Raw genomic sequence first — 11,224 nt, forward strand, 5'->3', positions numbered from 1 at the left:
ATACCAATAAGGCACCTCGGGGGTATGTGGTATATGGCCAATATACCACGGCTAAGGGGCTAAGGGCTGTGTCCAGGCACTCCGTTCTGCATCGTGCATAAGAACAACCCTTTAGCCGTGGTATATTGTCAATATTCCACACCTCTGGCGTTATTGATGAATTAACTCTTGTTTACTCGCTCTCTCTCTCTGCCTGTCTCTCTCACTCCCTTGCTCTCTCTCTCACACACACACACACACACACACACACACACACACACACACACACACACACACACACACACACACACACACACACACACACACACACACACACACACACACACACACACACACACACACACACACACACACACACACACACACACACACACACGTCAGTGATATAAAGTTAATGGTTTGAGGAGCTGCACAAATACATTCATTCTAATATGACTAAGACAATCATCAAAGACAACCAATATTTAATTGAAGACTCTTTAAAATGGTAGTAATGTCCTCCTTTTAAAATTGTGGAATCCATGGTTACAAGATTACTGAGTCTATGGAACCTCTACTTGTTTTGCTGTAATTGTTTTGCTTTATTTTTGTGCGTCTACAACAATCTCCTTTAATCCTGGTCCCAGCACTAACACACCTAGCACACCTTGATTCAACCACTCACATTGCTTGATGATCAGTTGATTCGCTGAATCAAGTGTGTTAGTACTGGGCTAGAACAAAAACCTGTGTCGTCAAGATCGGTATTAAAGAACACTGATCTAACATTCAAGTCTACCATAATCCTTCACCATGACAACAACAGGCGAGATGGCTCCTGATTGGATGGTTATCTTTCCCAATCCCTTCCATCTTTGATGAATTCACTCACCGAGAACATCTTAAAATCCACAGATCCGTTTTTGAATAAAAAGTCTCTTGTAATGTCTAATGCACCTCTGAGACCCACTATATATTAACAGGAAATGTCAGCAGAGTTTCAAAACACGTTAGGGGACATGGTAGTGATTGTGAATCAAATCATCTAAGGCCATCACTAAAGACTTGAGCATCAATGCCACGGGTACCTCTTCAAAGGTGAGTGGTTTCTCTCGCTGAGAGTCTCTGCGATGAACTCTTTGACTAGAGCGGGCTCCCGTTGGTTGATGGCCATCTGTTCAGATTCAGAGCCTCCCTCATCCTCCCACTGTCCCTCCCCCATCACCTCCTCCTCCCCATCCGTCGACAGCAGTATATCAGAGACAGTACCAAAAACGTCCCAATGTCAAAGCGAGGTTGATATGTCACAGAGGAATTCCTCAGTGTCACTCTCCATTCCCATTTACAAACGGCTGGCTATAAAACCCAGTAATAAGCAGCCGCCATGATGCTCGTTTATCAGTCCCTGATCACAGTCAAAGCTCATCGTCAGACACTGTCGGAGCAGTAATACAGTCAAAAAGACAGGCAGTTATCCAGGCTGAATGATCAGTCTGTTAGATTGCTTTTCCGCATGAACGAGTGGAGAGATGGTTCTCAACACACTGTTGCTGGGTTGTTAGTTCTGTTCTGCTGTTTGTGCTCAGCAACATTCCTACTTGATGTCTCAACTTTTCTTCTTCTTATTCTCAAGCATTCTTTCTCTCACTTCAGATAGATAGATTGTTGCGTATTCATACACCAACCACATATCTTTCTGTCTCCTCTTCTCAGACACTCTTCTCTCCTCCACCTCTCCTCTCCACCACCTCTCCTCTCCTCCATCTCCTCTCCTCCACCTCTCATCTCCTCTCCTCCACCTTTCCAGCCCTCCACTCTAAATGTCTGTTGACATTTGAAAAGCTCAAAGAGTCCCAGAATCGGGTCATCATCAAGGTCGGTCGTCAGGGAAACCCTCCACACTTCCCCCCTCACGAGGAGATGCAGATGGGCTTGCCGTTCTTATCGTACTGGTATACCAGCATCTTGATGCAGTGGGAGTTAGCAGGGGAGATCCAGGGACTACTGGTGATAGAGAAGTTGTGTCCAGCGTAGAACGGCGGCGGCTGCTTACGGCATCGGAACAACGTCCGGAGAACCGTGGCCGCCATGGTCCGGAAACGCTTGCTGATGAAACAGTAAAGAAAGAAGTTGACCCCGGTGTTTAGGAGAGCTAGCATGTTCGCCACATCGGTTAGGAGGTGCAGAAGGCGGGCGGGACCCGGGGACGCCGGCGGCGCCGTGTACAGGTGGTAAAGGATCACGACGGTGCGTGGTGCCCAGAGGACGGCAAACACGGAAGTGATGGCGAGTAGGATGGCGGTGGTCTTGCCCGTGGAGTAGCCGCGCAGGCGGAAGCAGCTGCGACGGCGCTGGAGCTTCCTGACGATCATTGCATTGAGGGAGAAGAAGACGGAGCAGGGGAGGAGATAGACAGTCGCACAGTGCACCCAGACTAGCACATGCTGCGCAGCACTACTACTACTCCCCTTCCTCCACTTACTGTACCACCTCCAGGTAAACCATGCCACAGCTCAGGCCACCAGTAGTAAGGCGCCGCAGACACCAAACACCCCATATAGACGCCCATGATGACCCGCCGTGTGCGGGCCGGGTAGGAAACGCTATGATACTTCAACGGGTGACAGACTGCAATATAACGGTCAACGGTCAAGGGGACCGTGATCCAGATGGAGGTGTGGATGGAGGAGAACTCCAGGACCTGGACTGCCTTGTTGAGGAAGGGGGAAGGGGCGCGCCCAAAATGAAGTCCTCCAATATGAAGTCGACGAAGACGATGAGCAGGAGGACCAGAATGTCAGCGGCGAGCGCCAGAAGGTAGTTATAGGAGGACTTCTGACGCCGTAACACCAGCTGGGAGAGGATGATGACAGTGAGTATGTTGGCTGGATGAGGGGGAGGGGGAAGGTTATGAGGGTGACACAAGGGAATAGGTTTGGGAGATGAAGGGATAGGATGGGGAGGCACAGATTGGTGGTTTATGGAGGGAATGAAAGCAGAGAAGAGGAGAGGAGGAGAGTGGGCGGGAAATGTAATAGGTGAGAGTTGAGAAAGAAAGATGAGAGGGAGAGATAGAAAGCAGAGTGGAAACAAGTTGTTGCAACGAAAGAAAGGAATGGATGTGAGGGGGAGAGTATGAGCCAAGGGTCAGATATATGGGGAGATGAATGGAGACAGGAAGGAGAAGGAAGAGAGGAAAGCGATGGGGAAATTACATGAGAGGAAAAGCATGGAAGTGAAGAAAAAATAATGATGAGAGGTTGAAATTGAAAGTGGAATGAAAACAGGTTATGCCAAAGGAAAATGAAAGAGAGAGGAAGAGAGTTAGTTTTACTGGGGAGGTCATTGACAAGGAACAACAAGCACACCCCACACATGCACATGCACACACACACACACACACACACAAAAACACACGTCTACACAAAGTTTAATTTGTCTTCCATTTATTGGCATGAAGAGAACCAGATAACAACCCTTTACATAACCCTAACAAGTGTTGTGTTCGAGGCCACTTAAAGCGAGACTGGTTCAAGACCAAGACCGGAGCAAATCGAATCTGAGTCAAGACCAAAGAACGGAGGAGGGCGAGACCGTGTCAAGACTGAGATCTGGAGGGGGACAAGGGTTCCGTGACGAGTCAAGACGAGACCAGAAAAATGTCCAATTCAAGACAAATCACCACCAAAATAAGAGTTCTAAATTATTATTATGACGAAGGAACATTAGATTAACCCTTTCAAACTTTTTCAGCTAGTTGGCCGTCAAAATTGCACTGATAAATGATGGGGAATTGTAGCCTCCTCGTCCTTCTGCAGATTGCCTGCCAATGCTTGCTTGTCCCAACCAAGCACTCAAGCTAACTGGCTAAAATTGGCTAGCTTGCGAGCTAGCTACTCCCAGACACAAATGAGAGAACGCCTCACTTTGACAATTTTTCTCGCTGTGGCAGAACTGGTTAGGCTGTTTACATGTTATCTAGAATGTTACCTAGTGTAGTTCTTGAATAACTATGACTTTTTCCCCCTATATTTACTGACACTGGTCATATTCAGCAGGTGTTTTGATTTTGCAAATTCATTAGTTGTTTTGCACTCAGACGTGAGTGCTCTGAAATCGGAGAAGATAGGTAGAGTGAATTTGCGACACAAAAGATATGCTAACTGTATAACAGTCGTTTAAGTTCTTGCTAGATAACCAAATGACACCTGCATCTCTAGCTGTGTATAGCCACCAAAAAAAAACGATATGAGGGGAAAAAGTCAGTCACACCCACTCTTCCAATGGCATAAAATGACATCCACCTAGCAGCTAACTATCTAGCTAGTTATCTAGCTAACATTAGGCTCTGTGTTTTTAGCTACATAAATAGACACGCTAGCCTATTAGCCACGTTATGACTGACTTGTGATCATTGCCCTCGCTAGTTTGATTGTATTGACATTCCCAGCCTTAGTTACATGCGTCGGTTTTTGTCCAGAATATTGAGTAATTGAAACGGAAACAGTGCATGTGGAGGCAGCAAACAATGTACCAGGCCAGCTGTGATTTACAACCTGATAGCAATATGTTTTGGACTATCAAGAAATGCATTGGTGGATTATATTAATCCTATACTGAAATGTATTGGTGGATTATATTAATCTATACTGAAATGTATTGGTGGATTATATTAATCCTATACTGAAATGTATTGGTGGATTATATTAATCCTATACTGAAATGTATTGGTGGATTATATTAATCCTATACTGAAATGTATTGGTGGATTATATTAATCCTATACTGAAATGTATTGGTGGATTATATTAATCCTATACTGAAATGTATTGGTGGATTATATTAATCCTATACTGAAATGTATTGGTGGATTATATTAATCCTATACTGAAATGTATTGGTGGATTATATTAATCCTATACTGAAATGTATTGGTGGATTATATTAATCCTATACTGAAATGTATTGGTGGATTATATTAATATATACTGAAATGTATTGGTGGATTATATTAATCCTATACTGAACTGCGTTGGTGGATTATATTAATCTATACTGAACTGTATTGGTGGATTATATTAATCCTATACTGAAATGTATTGGTGGATTATATTAATCCTATACTGAACTGCATTGGTGGATTATATTAATCCTATACTGAAATGTATTGGTGGATTATATTAATCCTATACTGAAATGTATTGGTGGATTATATTAATCCTATACTGAAATGTATTGGTGGATTATATTAATCCTATACTGAAATGTATTGGTGGATTATATTAATCCTATACTGAAATGTATTGGTGGATTATATTAATCTATACTGAAATGTATTGGTGGATTATATTAATCCTATACTGAAATGTATTGGTGGATTATATTAATCCTATACTGAACTGTATTGGTGGATTATATTAATCCTATACTGAACTGTATTGGTGGATTATATTAATCCTATACTGAAATGTATTGGTGGATTATATTAATCCTATACTGAAATGTATTGGTGGATTATATTAATCCTATACTGAAATGTATTGGTGGATTATATTAATCTATACTGAACTGTATTGGTGGATTATATTAATCCTATACTGAAATGTATTGGTGGATTATATTAATCCTATACTGAAATGTATTGGTGGATTATATTAATCCTATACTGAAATGTATTGGTGGATTATATTAATCCTATACTGAAATGTATTGGTGGATTATATTAATCCTATACTGAAATGTATTGGTGGATTATATTAATCCTATACTGAAATGTATTGGTGGATTATATTAATCCTATACTGAAATGTATTGGTGGATTATATTAATCCTATACTGAAATGTATTGGTGGATTATATTAATCCTATACTGAAATGTATTGGTGGATTATATTAATCCTATACTGAAATGTATTGGTGGATTATATTAATCCTATACTGAACTGTATTGGTGGATTATATTAATCCTATACTGAAATGTATTGGTGGATTATATTAATCCTATACTGAACTGTATTGGTGGATTATATTAATCCTATACTGAAATGTATTGGTGGATTATATTAATCCTATACTGAAATGTATTGGTGGATTATATTAATCCTATACTGAACTGCGTTGGTGGATTATATTAATCCTATACTGAACTGCGTTGGTGGATTATATTAATCCTATACTGAACTGTATTGGTGGATTATATTAATCCTATACTGAACTGTATTGGTGGATTATATTAATCCTATACTGAAATGTATTGGTGGATTATATTAATCCTATACTGAACTGTATTGGTGGATTATATTAATCCTATACTGAACTGCGTTGGTGGATTATATTAATCCTATACTGAAATGTATTGGTGGATTATATTAATCCTATACTGAAATGTATTGGTGGATTATATTAATCCTATACTGAACTGCATTGGTGGATTATATTAATCCTATACTGAAATGTATTGGTGGATTATATTAATCCTATACTGAACTGGTTGGTGGTTGGTGGATTATATTAATCCTATACTGAACTGTATTGGTGGATTATATTAATCCTATACTGAAATGTATTGGTGGATTATATTAATCCTATACTGAACTGCGTTGGTGGATTATATTAATCCTATACTGAACTGCGTTGGTGGATTATATTAATCCTATACTGAATGTATTGGTGGATTATATTAATCCTACTGAACTGCGTTGGTGGATTATATTAATCCTATACTGAATGTATTGGTGGATTATATTAATCCTATACTGAACTGCGTTGGTGGATTATATTAATCCTATACTGAAATGTATTGGTGGATTATATTAATCCTATACTGAAATGTATTGGTGGATTATATTAATCCTATACTGAAAATTGGTGATTATATTAATCCTATACTGAAATGTATTGGTGGATTATATTAATCCTATACTGAAATGTATTGGTGGATTATATTAATCCTATACTGAAATGTATTGGTGGATTATATTAATCCTATACTGAAATGTATTGGTGGATTATATTAATATATACTGAACTGCATCCATCTATTCTGCCAACAATGCCTTAGTGTACGTCATGAAACGTTGAGTCAAATAGAACATATTTTTAAAACGTCTTCTAAAGTTGGTTTTGTAGCATAAACTGGGAATTTGATATTTTTGACTGATATTACGATTGTCTGTTCGTTTCATATCCGCAGAGTAGTTAAAACGCTGTCAGTTCCACTTTAAACTTTAGATCATCGGTTACTTTGCTAAAAGTGAAGTGTTTTTTGCAATGGGAATTAAAAGTTGTACATTTCAATTGGGAAATGCTTAATGGTTGTGATTTTGGATTCTTATGATTGGGGCCTACTGGCTTATTATGTCCTAGTTTATGGACTGCTTATCCGTTAACATCATGCTGTGTGTGACTGCTGTCTTTCCATCAGCCCTATGCAGTGGTGAAGTGGTGCTTGGAGAAGTGGGTATACTCTAATTCTGCCAAAAGGTTCGTCCCTCCAGTGAAGGAAAGGCACCCTGTGAAAATCCCATGTTTTCCTAATGAAAATAAATCAATAAAAAGAGAGCTTTCCTATAGATTTTTCAAATTGTCACTGTCAAAATCACACTTTTTTTAACACAAAAAAAAACTAAAATGTAAGCACTAAATATACAACAATGTTTAAACTACATCAATCTGATTGGGTGGGCCTCTGTCCACCCAGGCCGGTCCATGTCTACACCCCTGATGCAAACAGCACATGATGAAAATTGTGCATCACAAATAGCCTACCAACCAACACTTTTTCAATACCTGGTTTGCATACCCATTGTTGCCTTAGTTAGCATATACTGGTAGATACCATGTTGAAACATCTGTCCTACTCTACCAGCTACCGATGTCATTCTTCTGTGAGCTGCTCCATGACAAATCCAGTTGGGAGATGCACGCTCTTGCTGCCTGCAAATGATATTCCACTGAAACTAGGCTGTGTGCAGCACACATGTGAATATATTTCACGTCCTTTGCGTTTGTGTAGGCTACTTTGTGCATGATTTCCCTATTGTACGACATCATTGATAAGTTGTATCAGTAGGGATTAAGTAGTGAGTATATGCTTCTAGCTGCGTATACCCTCCAGTACACCACTGGCCTGAATATACCCTCCAGTACACCACTGGCCTGCGTATACCCTCCAGTACACCACTGGCCTGCGTATACCCTCCAGTACACCACTGGCCTGCGTATACCCTGGCCTGAATATACCCTCCAGTACACCACTGGCCTGCGTATACCCTCCAGTACACCACTGGCCTGCGTATACCCTCCAGTACACCACTGGCCTGCGTATACCCCCAGTACACCACTGGCCTGCGTATACCCTCCAGTACACCACTGGCCTGCGTATACCCTCCAGTACACCACTGGCCTGCGTATACCCTCCAGTACACCACTGGCCTGCGTATACCCTCCAGTACACCACTGGCCTGCGTATACCCTCCAGTACACCACTGGCCTGCGTATACCCTCCAGTACACCACTGGCCTGCGTATACCCTCCAGTACACCACTGGCCTGCGTATACCCTCCAGTACACCACTGGCCTGCGTATACCCTCCAGTACACCACTGGCCTGCGTATACCCTCCAGTACACCACTGGCCTGCGTATACCCTCCAGTACACCACTGGCCTGCGTATACCCTCCAGTACACCACTGGCCTGCGTATACCCTCCAGTACACCACTGGCCCGTATACCCTCCAGTACACCACTGGCCTGCGTATACCCTCCAGTACACCACTGGCCTGCGTATACCCTCCAGTACACCACTGGCCTGCGTATACCCTCCAGTACACCACTGGCCTGCGTATACCCTCCAGTACACCACTGGCCCTTTGTGTTTTACAAAAAGTGCTCTCCTACATAAGAGCTCTGGTGTTACAGTTGCTGTCCTGTCAGAACCACTAACCTGTCACACACTGAAGGCCTGTAGGTGCACCACGACGCAAACATGTCTATTATAGATATAAAGGCTGTTAAGATATTCATGTTTCAAGGAAGGAGTGTATATATTTGGCCTGGGGAAGTGGTTTAATGCGCTGACTGAATGGAAGCTGATAATTAGGAGTTTTTTACTCCGCTGGTCTCCGCTGGTCTCTGGGAGAAATGAGACTCTCTGAGACTGAGTCAAGACCGAGTACAAATGTTTCCGGCACCAAGACAAGACCAAGAGAGTCAATATGTGGTCTCGAGACCGGACTACTACAATACTGACCCTAACCCCTTTCTAAAGACTAATCATTTGCTCAGTAGAATATTGCCTGTGACCATTTTTCCCTCTCCTCTCCTCTCCTCTCCTCTCCTCTCCTCTCCTCTCCTCTCCTCAACCTTCCCTCTCTCTCTCACTCCCGACTCCCTTCCCCCTTTCAACCTCATCCTTCACTCCCTCCCTTTCTCCCCATATCCTTCCCCTCCTCCACCCTCCACCTGCTGCGTTGCGAGGGGGGACTTGCGGGTCCGTTAGTTAGCCCGATTAAATAATAATATACGGCGCCACAACAAAACCAGGGAACAATGACAGCGCACCGTCACGTCCTTGCTGAGTCGTTGAGGCTCCGGCTGGCCCAGATAAACAGTCCAAGGACACCACCCTCTCTCTCCCTCTGTGTTTTCCTTCACCACTTGATTCTTCCTCCTCTCCTCACACCTTCACTCTTTCTTTTCTTTTCTTTTCTTCCCTTGCTTCTTCTTCCATCCTTTCTCTCCCTTTTCACTCCTCATTCACCTCTTTCTTTGCTCTCTAACTCCCTCCCTCACATTCCTTATTTCCTCTCTCCTTCTGTCCCTCCCTTCTGTCCCTCCCTTCTATCCTTGATGGAGCATGGGGAATGACTCAGGGGACATGGAGGGACAATCACAGTTTTCTATAATTTTCTCCCAGTCTCACTCCCTCCCTCCCACCCTTCTTAAGGGTCGTGCTGGGCCATGGTGAATTGTTCATGAGCAAGATGTGGGTGATAATCACAGTTTTCTATAACTTCAGCCCCCTCCCTCTCTCTCTCTCTCTCTCTCTCTCTACCTCTCCCTCCCTCCATCTCTCCCTCCCTGCATCCCTCCCTCCCTCTGTCATGCTGGGACAATCACAGTTTTCTATTATTTCCTCCCTCCCTCCATCCCTCCCCTCTTCCTGGGACTCTCTGCCAGTAGTAGGAGAAACGTGGACACAAAGGGGTCTATATGATTTAGCCTGCTGTTGCTAAGGCAAAACCAACTGTGTGTATGCATATGTGTGTGTGTGTGTGTGTGTGTGTGTGTGTGTGTGTGTGTGTGTGTGTGTGTGTGTGTGTGTGTGTGTGTGTGTGTGTGTGTGTGTGTGTGTGTGTGTGTGATTTATTGTGGGTCAATGTGTAAGTACATGTGTGTGTGTACATGTGTAAGTACATGTGTGTGTACATGTGTAAGTACATGCTTGTGTACATGCGTGTACATGTAGGGAGAGTACATGTACGTGTGTACATGTGTAAGTACATGCGTGTGTACATGTGTAAGTACATGCGTGTGTACATGTATGAGAGTACATGCGTGTGTACATGTGTAAGTACATGCGAAATACATGCGTGTGTACATGTGTAAGTACATGCGTGTGTACATGTGTAAGTACATGCGTGTGTACATGTGTAAGTACATGCGTGTGTACATGTGTAAGTACATGCGTGTGTACATGTAGTGGCTTCCTTTCGTCTTTACCATAGCCACTGCCCAAGCCTGGAAGCGGGGTTGTTTGGTACGCATACAGTCCACACTCAAGGTTTCCAAAGCCAAACATTCAATGACATCCAGGGATATGGTGCAACAAAAATGTTTATTCTTCTTATATCTAACAAATAAATGAGTCTCCAATCAACTTAAAGCACAAAATACTTCTGATATGGAAAAAATACATATTATGACCTGTATGTCTGTATGTCTGTATGGTCTAAAAAACTATACCGCTCCCGCATCTAGCAAGGACTCCTCTCCCGAAGGCCCAACTTCCTGCCTTTATCCTAACACACTTACCACAATACAATGAATAGGCAAGAGGGGCCAAAAAACTGAGTTACACTAACAACAAATGAATATATCTCAATCAGGTAAATATAAAATCATAAAGGCACGTACTAATATTTCATCATTTACATTAATATTTAATATATTTACACAAATATACATGGAGCTCCATATGTTCGGTCTTTTATACAAATATGTCCAAATCGGCTCTAACAGTACAT

At 42.4% G+C, this 11,224-nt stretch overlaps 1 pseudogene; it reads right to left on the bottom strand.

The window, feature by feature from the left end:
* Positions 1-1,232: 1,232 nt before the first annotated feature.
* Positions 1,233-8,966, bottom strand: LOC127921257 (probable G-protein coupled receptor 139; annotated as a pseudogene).
* Between the last annotated feature and the right edge of the window lie 2,258 nt (positions 8,967-11,224).

Source organism: Oncorhynchus keta, unplaced genomic scaffold (genome assembly GCF_023373465.1).
Source record: "Oncorhynchus keta strain PuntledgeMale-10-30-2019 unplaced genomic scaffold, Oket_V2 Un_contig_2182_pilon_pilon, whole genome shotgun sequence".
NCBI classification, from domain to species: domain Eukaryota; kingdom Metazoa; phylum Chordata; class Actinopteri; order Salmoniformes; family Salmonidae; genus Oncorhynchus; species Oncorhynchus keta.